This window comes from Diceros bicornis, chromosome 27 (genome assembly GCF_020826845.1).
Source record: "Diceros bicornis minor isolate mBicDic1 chromosome 27, mDicBic1.mat.cur, whole genome shotgun sequence".
Taxonomy (NCBI): Eukaryota; Metazoa; Chordata; class Mammalia; order Perissodactyla; family Rhinocerotidae; genus Diceros; species Diceros bicornis.
Genome location: NC_080766.1, coordinates 22134926 through 22145104, shown reverse-complemented (window position 1 = coordinate 22145104; position 10179 = coordinate 22134926). Strand labels below are relative to the sequence as shown.

The 10179-nt window shown below is 38.4% G+C and overlaps 1 non-coding gene across 1 annotated transcript; it reads left to right on the top strand.

Moving 5' to 3' along the window:
* Positions 1–3474: 3474 nt before the first annotated feature.
* Positions 3475–3580, top strand: LOC131393047 (U6 spliceosomal RNA). The gene has a single exon (XR_009215837.1). It is a non-coding gene; the product is annotated as a U6 spliceosomal RNA (small nuclear RNA).
* The last annotated feature ends 6599 nt before the right edge of the window (positions 3581–10179 follow it).

Sequence of the window (10179 nt, the reverse complement as noted above, 5' to 3'; positions counted from 1 at the left end):
ACTTAGGATGAGAAGAAATGAAACCATGGGTTATATGTAAAGGAGAGGAAAGTGTTAAATACCCAAAACTAAAGCTCAGAAGGTATACTTGGGGAAGTGACAAGAATTCAATATGCCTTGAGTGTGGAGTGTGGTGTGCAAGAAGATGGATGAAGAAAGGAGGCAAAGTAAAGTGAGGATATGATCATTAGGGATATCCATTGCAGGCTATTAAAGAGTTTGAGCTTTTCTCTAAATATGAAAATGCTGGAAGGGTTTAAGCCGTAGGGGAGGAGGAAATATTTCTCTACACTTCTAGGTTCTTCTGGCTGGTCTAAGAATTAAATTGACATGAGACAGAATAATAGGAGAAAATCAAACAAATTTAATAGCATGTATACATGAGAGAAACCCAAGAAAACTGAATAACTCACCAAAATGGCTGAAGCCACCACCTTAAGTACCATCTTCAGCTAAAGACAAAGGAGAATGTTGAGGGTAGTGGTTTGGGACTTCAAAGGGGAGGAAGGCAATTCACATGCAGATGGAAAAGCAAATGTTTGTTAAACAAGTGTTTGCAATGCCTTGTAGTGGCAGTGGGGCACAGACAGGCTTTGATCAAATGGGCCTTGCTAGGTTCCTCCCTGTCTACCACACCTAGTTCATATTATACTATAATTATCTATGGTGATAGCTCCTTCCTAGAACAGGTCTTCTATCTTAAATTCTTTTAGGAAGTAAGAGGGAAGGTCAAAGTTTCTTCCTGAGTCTTTTGCTCCTAAAAATAATCAAGCCAAAGAGACACATTTTGGGGTGGCAATTCTGTTCCTCTACAAAGCAAAGGAATAACAATCAGTTTTCTATTGCAGAAATCTTACTATGGCTACAAAATAGAAAATGGATCAGAGGGAACAAATGTGAAAATTCAGAAATCAGTGAGGAAGTATTTTGGAAATTCATATGATTATGGTTTGAATTAGAGGAGTAGCATTGGGAATGGAGAAACGGGAAGAGCTGTGAGAGAGTTCACTGTCAGCCAATGTTAACAAAACTTCATTGAATTTCAAAATTCATTGCACATTGGAGAAATTGGTTGATTTATAGTTTTGACATTAAAGGCAAAGTCTATGTGGCTAAACTGTCTGTTATTTAAGTGTTTTTTGTTGCCTGGCCCCAAGATTTGATGTACACTTTGGAAATGACAGAAAATGAAAAATACCTTTTGTACCTTTTTATTTGATTTCCTTAGACAAAATATCATTAAAGAAAAACAAATGAGTTAAACAATTTTTTCCCTCAAATAAGAGAAGTGATAGGACAAGAGACAGGCCGATTAGGTGGAAAGTTAAGATTTGTTTCCTTTATCTTCTCAGAGAATCTCATATCATCTTAGCATTGGGGAGGGCCTTAAAGCACATCTTTTCAATTACACACTTGATAAGAGGATTCCTTTAAAGTATGCCTAATAAGAGTTACCTAAGCTGGTGCTTCTCGGATTTCAATGTACATACAAATGACCTGAAGATCTGTTAAAATGCAGAATCCAATTCCACAGTTTTGTGGAGAGGCATTTTAAATAAGTTTTAATATGGAATTTTTCATTTTTAATAATTTTTCCAGTTGTCACTAATATTCTTGTTTGTGGACTTACCTTTGAATACCAAGGTCTAACTTATGCTTGAAAACAATTCCTAGTTAAACCAATTTCATTGTTAAACCAGACATTATGGCAATATAAGAGGGCACTATTGTGTCCAAAATTGAGGTTAAATAAAAAGACTTGTCTTCGTGTTTTATTATACACTTTTACTGATTTCCTAATCAGAGAGCCCAGTTAAGCTAAGTTTTCCCTGTACAGTGAAGGGTATGGGGTGCCTTTTCCTTCTGTAAGACTACTTGAGTTAACTCGGGATAACTAATTGATCCACATAACTCTCAATACCTCCCAGTGAATTAACTGACAAAATAAGCACCATTTAGTTTAGTTTTAAAATGAAAGTGCAATGTGATTGTATCTACAAGTAAATTCCTTTACTTTTCTTTATATATTTTATGATTAATAAAAATATAGTGTTTATATTAGCATAATTTCACATTCAGAAGCGCTGCTCCCATAGTTAAACTAAGTCAGAAATTTAGAATGAAGGTCAAACCACAATGTATGATTTTTATAAATGACTGACAGAATCACTAATGAATTTGAATAGTTTAACTTTGAATATAACTTTCATTTAAGAAGCTTCAGTGTTTTTTCACTTATTTTATATCTAGTGTTCTTTCGAAAAATAACAAAAGAAACCACAGACAAATACTATTCTTTAAATTTGTTTCTGGCCATAATTTCAATATAAAATAAGTGTTTGATTAGGCAATAATAGGTGAATTATTACCAATGGTGAGGTCATGAATGTGAATGAGCTGGAAGAGTTCCACATGACATAAAGCCCGTTTAGGAAGAGTGAGAAAATTACTGTCTGTGTCATATGAGAAATACTCATGCAATTAAGTTGACTTTTGTGGTATTTGTTTTATACTTGGATTTTACCAACTGATCATTTGTAAACTTTATAAAACTTTTTTCTCTCTTCGTTGTTCATGCTTCCTATTTAGCTATGCAATGGAATCAAAGGCACATGAACGAGTATAATTTTGTTTTTCTAATTATTTGCCCATTAGCAATGAGGATTCTAGTTTTTCTGCAATTTGAAATTATTGGTTTGATACAAATAATACATAATGGCTTTACTAAGTCAGAAAGTGATAATATAGATTTCTCATCTAGTAGAACATTTTTGTTTGGAAAAAATTGTTTAAAAAAAAAAGATTAAAGCCCGGTGGCATAGTGGTTAACTTCGTGTACTCCACTTCGGTGGCCCAGGGTTCACAGCTTTGGATCCCGGGCGCTGACCTATGCACCTCTTGTCAAAATACACTGTGGTGGCGTCTCATGTAAAGTAGAGGAAAATGGGCATAGATGTTAGCTCAGGGCTAATCTTCCTCAAAAAAAAAAAATACTAATAAAAGCAAAACAATAGAAAAAGTAACAGAGTTTTGTTATTGCCTTTGTATTTTCAAGTCTTGTCTAAAATTTCCTGTCGTCATTAAGTAAACATTTATTATCAGAAAATATATTTGTTCAGTTGATATATTCAATTTTCAAGTAATCAAGTTAGTAATATTAATTTAGTAAGTAGGGGACTATTTCCTCATATGAAGTAGCTAAATCCATTTACACAACTGAAATCCACCTAAAAGTCAACATTTTCCCTCACCATATTGTTTTATCACATAAACCTTCCATGGCAAAAAACTCATCTTTATGAATTAGGTAGTTTTCTTTTCTAACCTGACGGCTGTATGGGGAAATGCCCAGAATTATTATTTTGATGAGACTCACTGGCCCCCTTAGTCTATAGCCCTCTCACATAGCCCTTGAACCATGGGCTCCAGGTTGACTCCAGATAGCCTTCTATTTAAAAAAAAAAGATTTGATGCTTGCTTTGGTAGCACATATAGTATCACTGGAATGAGACGACTGAGAAGACTAGTATGGACCCTGCACAAAGATGACACACAAATTTGCGACATGTTCATATTTTTATTCTCCAATAAAAATTAAAGTAGCTGAGTTATTTTAAAAAAAAAGATGGGGCTGGACATTTCCTGGTTAGGTTTAAACAAATGAAATATAAATGAAATAAAAATGAAGTAATTCTACATGAGTGAGAGCTCACAAAATGAAGTAACTTATAATTTTAAGAAAATTTTCCTTCCTATGCAGCCAAACATTAATTTCTAAATGATGTGTTTTACCTTTCTTTCATTTTAGAACTCAGGTTATAAAATGCACCTTACAAAAAAGCACTTTCATAAATTCACAGAATTATCTAGATTACCTCTTTTGCATTGCCCAGGTCTATAACGGAATTGTTTAATTCTGAATTTCATTTTGTCTGGATAGATTTGATGCTGATATTGATATCTGATGTAATTGCAGTATTAACATTTTTCTTCAAATAAAGACAAATCCAGGCCTTAAGGAGAGACTTCATTCAAAAAAAAACAAATTTTGGGAGAGAATGCTCAGAGCTCAGAAACCTGCAAGTGTCTCAAAATCAAACAGAAAAAGGCTTTTCTTTTATATAGAGAGATAAGCAGAGCTTAGCAGAAACTTTAAAGGGGAAGATGGGCAAGAAGTGGGAGTAAGTGGATAGTATGACAGGTGCCATCTGAGACCCGAAATGTCTGCTGGGTCAGCTGATTTTGGGATAAGCTGATGGGAGGGGCATATTCTGCATCTTAGTGCTTGCTCAGGGCCCGGGACGAGCCAAAGTTTAGAGGCCTGTGGGGAAGAGTGAAGCCTGAATTAAGTTTGGTCAGGACAAAGCAGAGAGTAAGAAATGGACAATCATGAATACTTGGTCAGGAGCTGTAACAGTATCCTCTGTGTGTGTGTGGTAAGTACATTAATTGGTGGCTCAATATTTCACTTCATTTCTGATAAGCTAGTTCCATGGGATGGTATATAGTTGTGGTGTCATAGAAAGATATTGGGTCTTTGTCCTCTTTCCTGGATCCTAAAAACAGAGTCCTAAAAACCTTGGAATTTCCTGAGTGATAAAGATGATAGACAGTCTTTTGTTCTAATGAGGCAACTCTTGGTGGCTAGCCCCTAGACAGCTTAAGGATGTGGGCTGGTTGCCAGAGAGACCACACTTTGATTAGAAGCTTAGAATTTCAGCCCCACCCCCAACATTGAGGTTGGGGGTCTAGAGAATGAATTAACTACCAATAGTCAATGAAATCTCCATAGAAACCCCTAAATCACAGGATACAAGAGCTTCTACGTTCATGAACACATCGAGGTGCTGGGAAGGTGATGCACCCAGAGATCTGTTGGAAGATCCGTGATCTCTCCTCCCCATACTCTGCTCTATGCATTTCTTTCATTTTGGCTGTTCCTGATTTGTATCCTTTATAGTAAACTGGAAAATGCAAGTAAACTGTTTTCCTGAGTTCTGTGAGCTGTTCTAGCAAATTACAGAACCTGAGAAAGTGCTTTTGGGAACCTCTGATTTATAGCTGGTGGGCCAGAAGTGTGGGTGGCCTGGGACTTGTGACTGTGGTCTGAAGCCAGGGCAGTCTTGTGGGACTGAGTCCCTTGTGAGATCTGATGCTAACGCCAGGTAGTTTCAGAACTGAATTGAATTGTTGGACACTGAGTAGGTGTCTAGGAAATTGGAGAAGTGGTATTGGAAAACATACCACATATTTGATGTCAGGATGAAAAAACTTCTCATTTGGTGTCAGAAAACAGGGAATTTTCTAGAACAGCTCTGACTCACAGAAACATGTGGTATAGGAAGAGAAAGGATGAAAAAGCATGGGAGGAAGAATCTTTTATCCCTGGATGGCTGCTTCAGTCACCTATGGTATGAAACTGTAGCTGCATTGTGCTCAGTTGCTAAAGGTAAAAGTTACCAATGGAATTTAGAAATGGTCGTAGACTCGACTCCCAAGGATGTGGCTCATTGGATACCTAAGGAAATGAAAAATATTAAGAAACATGCCAAACATATACTCTCTTCGTTATTGATATCAGTAATGGCTAAAATGAAAGAAAATACTGGGTCCAACCTTGATGCTGGACGTAGGGGAGGAAGAAATTTTCCTCTACCCTTCTAGGTTCTTCTGGCTGATCTAAGAATTAAATTTACATGAGACAAAATAACAGGAGAAAGTCAAACAAGTTTAATAACATGTATACATGGGAGAAACCCAGGAAAACTGAGAAACTCACCAGAATGGTTGAAGCCACCACCTTAAATACCATCTTCTGCTAAAGACATAGGAGGATATTTAGGGTAGTAGTTTGGAACTTCAAAGAGGAGGAAAACAATTCACATGGAGATGGAAAAGCAAATGTTTGGTAAACCAATGTTTGTCATACCTTGCAAAGTTGCAAAGACAATGGGGTGTGGAGACGATTTTGATCAAATGGGCCTTGCTAGGTTCCTCCCTGTCTACCACACCTAGTTCATATTATACAACAATTACCTATGGTGATAGCTCCTTTCTGGAACACGCCTTCTATCTTAAATTTTTTAGGCAGTTAGGGGGAAGGTCATAGACTTTCTTACTGAGTCTTTTGTTCTGAAAAATAATCAAACCAAAGAGATATATTTTGGGGTAGCAAATTCTGATCCTTTGCACGGACCAAGCACAGATTTCAGTTGGTCTGAGCTTTAGCAACTAGCCTCAAAGATACCCACAAAGGGAAAAGTTTTGCCAGAACCATAGAAAATAACTCAAAGACTTCTGGTCATGAAGAAAGTATTCAGTGTTGGGGGGGGGCGGGGAATCAAGAAACTTCTGAAACCAGGTGTTATGGTGTGAAGGAGAGGTCTCACTTTGTGGATCAGAGTCATCAGCTTCCTAAAGAACCATCAATGAAATGGATTATGAGAGTGACTGAGTTAGAGGCAGTGCCTCTGTTTTTAAATGCTGCAGAGTGGAAGGGCATGTCTGGGTTGATAGAGGACCCACAGCTCCCTATGGAACAGTCACAGATGGCTGTATATGATCCAGACACACAGCAGGTTATTCTCAAGTAAACAGCCAGCCTGGTGGTTAAAAACTACTGTAAGGTCTTTTTATCCTGAGAAGGGGGCTGTCCAATTCCCCCTATAAATGCCAAGTGGAACACCCCAGAATAAACAGATGATATACTTCATATGCAAGCCACGTGATACTGGCTTTATGATAATTGAGATATTTACTCACTGAATATGCCTGTTACCCAGGTCACAGTAAACTCTGTCATTAATGTGCCCCCTTTTGCATAGGCACCCCATGTAACCTTACTGCTATAAAATCGAGCAACAGTTCAGAGGCTTTATTTCATCTGATGTCTTAGCTTCCCCTCCATGGACCTTACAGTTGTTGATAAAAACATTAGAATAATTTGGGGCTGGCCCGGTGGCATAGCAATTAAGTTCGTTTGCTCTACTTTGGCGGCCCAGGGTTCACAGGTTCAGATCCCGGGCATGGACCTATGCACTGCTTGTCAAGCCATGCTGTGGCAGGCGTCCCACATATAAAGTAGAGGAAGGTGGGCACGGATGTTAGCCCAGGGCCAATCTTCCTCAACAGAAACAGGAGGATCGGCAACAGATGTTAGATCAGGGCTAGTCTTCCTCACACACACAAAAAAACAGATTAGTTAACAAGAGAATAGGTAGAGGCAAAGGGGACAGTCAAGGGATTTTCCTAGCAGGGTGGAAATTTTTTTTTTTTTTTATCTTTTTGAACAACTAACTTTATTTTATTATTTTTTTTTTAATTTTTTGTTTATTGCAGTAACATTGGTTTATAACATTGTATAAATTTCAGGTGTGCATCATTATACTTCTATTTCTGCATAGATTACATCATGTTCACCACCCAAATACTAATTACAACCCATCACCACACACATGTGCTGAATTATCCCTTTCACCCTCCTCCCTCCCCCCTTCCCCTCTGGTAACCACCAATCCAATCTCTGTCTCTATGTGTTTGTTTATTGTTGTTATTATCTACTACTTAATGAAGGAAATCTTAAGGTATTTGACCTTCTCCCTCTGACTTATTTCACTTTGCATAATACCCTCAATGTCCATCCATGTTGTCACAAATGGCTGGATTTCATCGTTGAAATCTAGCAGGGTGGAAATTTTTAAAGGATTATTAAGAAATGGGGTGGTTAAAGGAAACAATGACAGGGGTAAAACAAAGAGGAGAAAGAAAGAGGTAAGTTCCAGCAGGGTGGAAATCTTTAGATGGTTATAAAAAATGGGATGAATAAAATGGACATTAACAGTATTGAAACAAAGGTCTTAATACCTCACTATTGAAGTGGAACACAGTGAGCCCCGGCTGGTCTTGCAACATTAAAGGGCCGCCAACAAGTCCACTTTCTCTGCCCCAGTTTGGAGGAATTTAAAAAATAAGCAGGCAAATATTTCAATGAGAAACCAGACCTGGAAATGCGTGGCACCATAATGAGGCAGATTAATCAAGATAAAGATTGACAAAAGGACTAGGGTCCCTTAGTTTGAAGCCCTGCTGGGGACTCAAGTCTTCTGTACTTGAGTGGATATAGTGATCACAGGGTAGAGAAGAAAAGTTTCTGGGATTCCTTGACATGTAAGCCACATGCACTGTGGTGCCAAAAGCCGTTGGTGAAGCCCTAACATGGCTTCAATAAGATTTAGAGAACATAAAAATGTAAAGGTTGATAGAATTAAGATGGAGGTTTGAATGAAAATTTGAATGTCTGAACAGACTTTAGGTGAAGAGGTTGTGTCTCCTTTACTTGAATATTTTATGAGAATGGATATTGTGTCTCTGGATATTATGTCTAACTGGGGAACGCCGGATCTACTTAGGATTATAAAACCAAAGTCCGTTGGTGAAAAGTTCCAATGGCGGCTACAGTTAGGAATATGAGATTAAGGTGAAAGTTTGGAGGAGAATTGGTATGTTTGGACAGGCTTTATTTGAAGTGGTTGCCTCTCTTTTGCCTAAATGCATTATTGGAATGGACATTGTGTCTAACTGGGGACATTTCGCCTACGTAGTATTGTAAAACATATTGCGTGTTTTACACACAATGTATCTACCCTTCAAGCGATATTAATTGGACATGCTGAATGGGAGCCAATAAGATTGCCTGAGCCCAAATACTATAGAAGTTAGAGTGCTGGTATGGACAATTCTCTGTGTGATAGCCCTATATGAAGTGATATTGGTGGTAGACACAAATCCTCAGAGTACTATAAAAGAATGAAAACATGATATTGCAACAATTTGAACCACTGAGTCACATTTCTTTTGATCAAGAAACACACTCTACAGTCCACAGTGTCCAACAATGGACAGAGAGCTATCTTCTTCAGAGGAATAGTTGGACAGAGAATTCAGACAGTTGAAACACTGTCTAAAATGGGAGTAGATATAAGCATGAAGGGCTTGCTTACACACCTTCATGGATGTGTGCTCACACTCAACATGAGGGGACCTAAGGAAGTGTCCCCACTAGATAGATTACACTGTTTTTCTGGTGGATCTGGGAAGAGGAGATGGGGGAGGATGCTGGTATGACTATGCAATTCTTCCCAAGCAGGGAGACAGTATCATGATTATGATATTTTTTTCTTCCCCATATCACCTCAACTTTCTTTTTCCAAACTGATGCAGTGATTTCAAGACCAGGGTTGAAAATGCAGGTGTTGGAAGCAGGAATGATTCCTAATCAAGAAATAGTAAATATGTTTTTAAACCTTTATATCAGAATTCCTAAGGGCCTGACAGAACAGGTTGTGCTCTCACCCCATATGGCAAAATTAGGATTAACAGTGAATGGAGCTGTATTGCCTAGTGGTAAAAATAGCCCACTAACTCTGTATCTCTGTAACCCTACCCTACATGAATGAGAGTGGACTGAGGAGGTGGTGCCTGCTAGACTAGTACTGCTGCCTACAATCTAGACCAGCTCAGTGGCTGAACCTAATGTCCCTTCCAAAGATGGAAACGTTTGGGCATAAATACAGAGAAGGAAGAATAGCAGCTGAGGATAAAGGAATGAGTAAAGGGTTATGAAATGAAGAAAATCCAATACTACATTAACACCTTGAAAGAGGCTCAGAGCAAGAGATGATACTGTCTGTTCGCTCAATTATATCAGATGCCTGAAAGGGTAAAGCCATATGTTGCTGGGACCACTCCTGCTTTTTGAACCTGGCAAAATCAAATGGAAGCCTGCAAACCTTAGTAGCCTTGCCATTGGAGACATTTTCACATGATAGCATGATGCACTGGACTAATTATTAATGGCTGAAGGGGACTGTAGTAATATGCTAGCATCTCTTAACTATTAGCATCCTTTACACTACAAGGGATCCATGGTTAAAGATAGGCAGTGGCCTGTGGTATCATAGGAAGATATTTGGTCTTTGTCCCAGTTCTTGGCACAGAGCTCCTAAAACTCTTGGAATTTCCTGAGTGATGAGAGTCTTTTGTTCTAATGAGGTTACTCAGGCCTCTAGATAGCTCGAACTTCAGGATAGGGACTGGTCTCCAGAAAGGCCACACCTTCATTAAGAGCTTGAAAATTTCAGCCCCACTCACCAATCTTTAGGGAGAGGAGAGGGGCTAGAG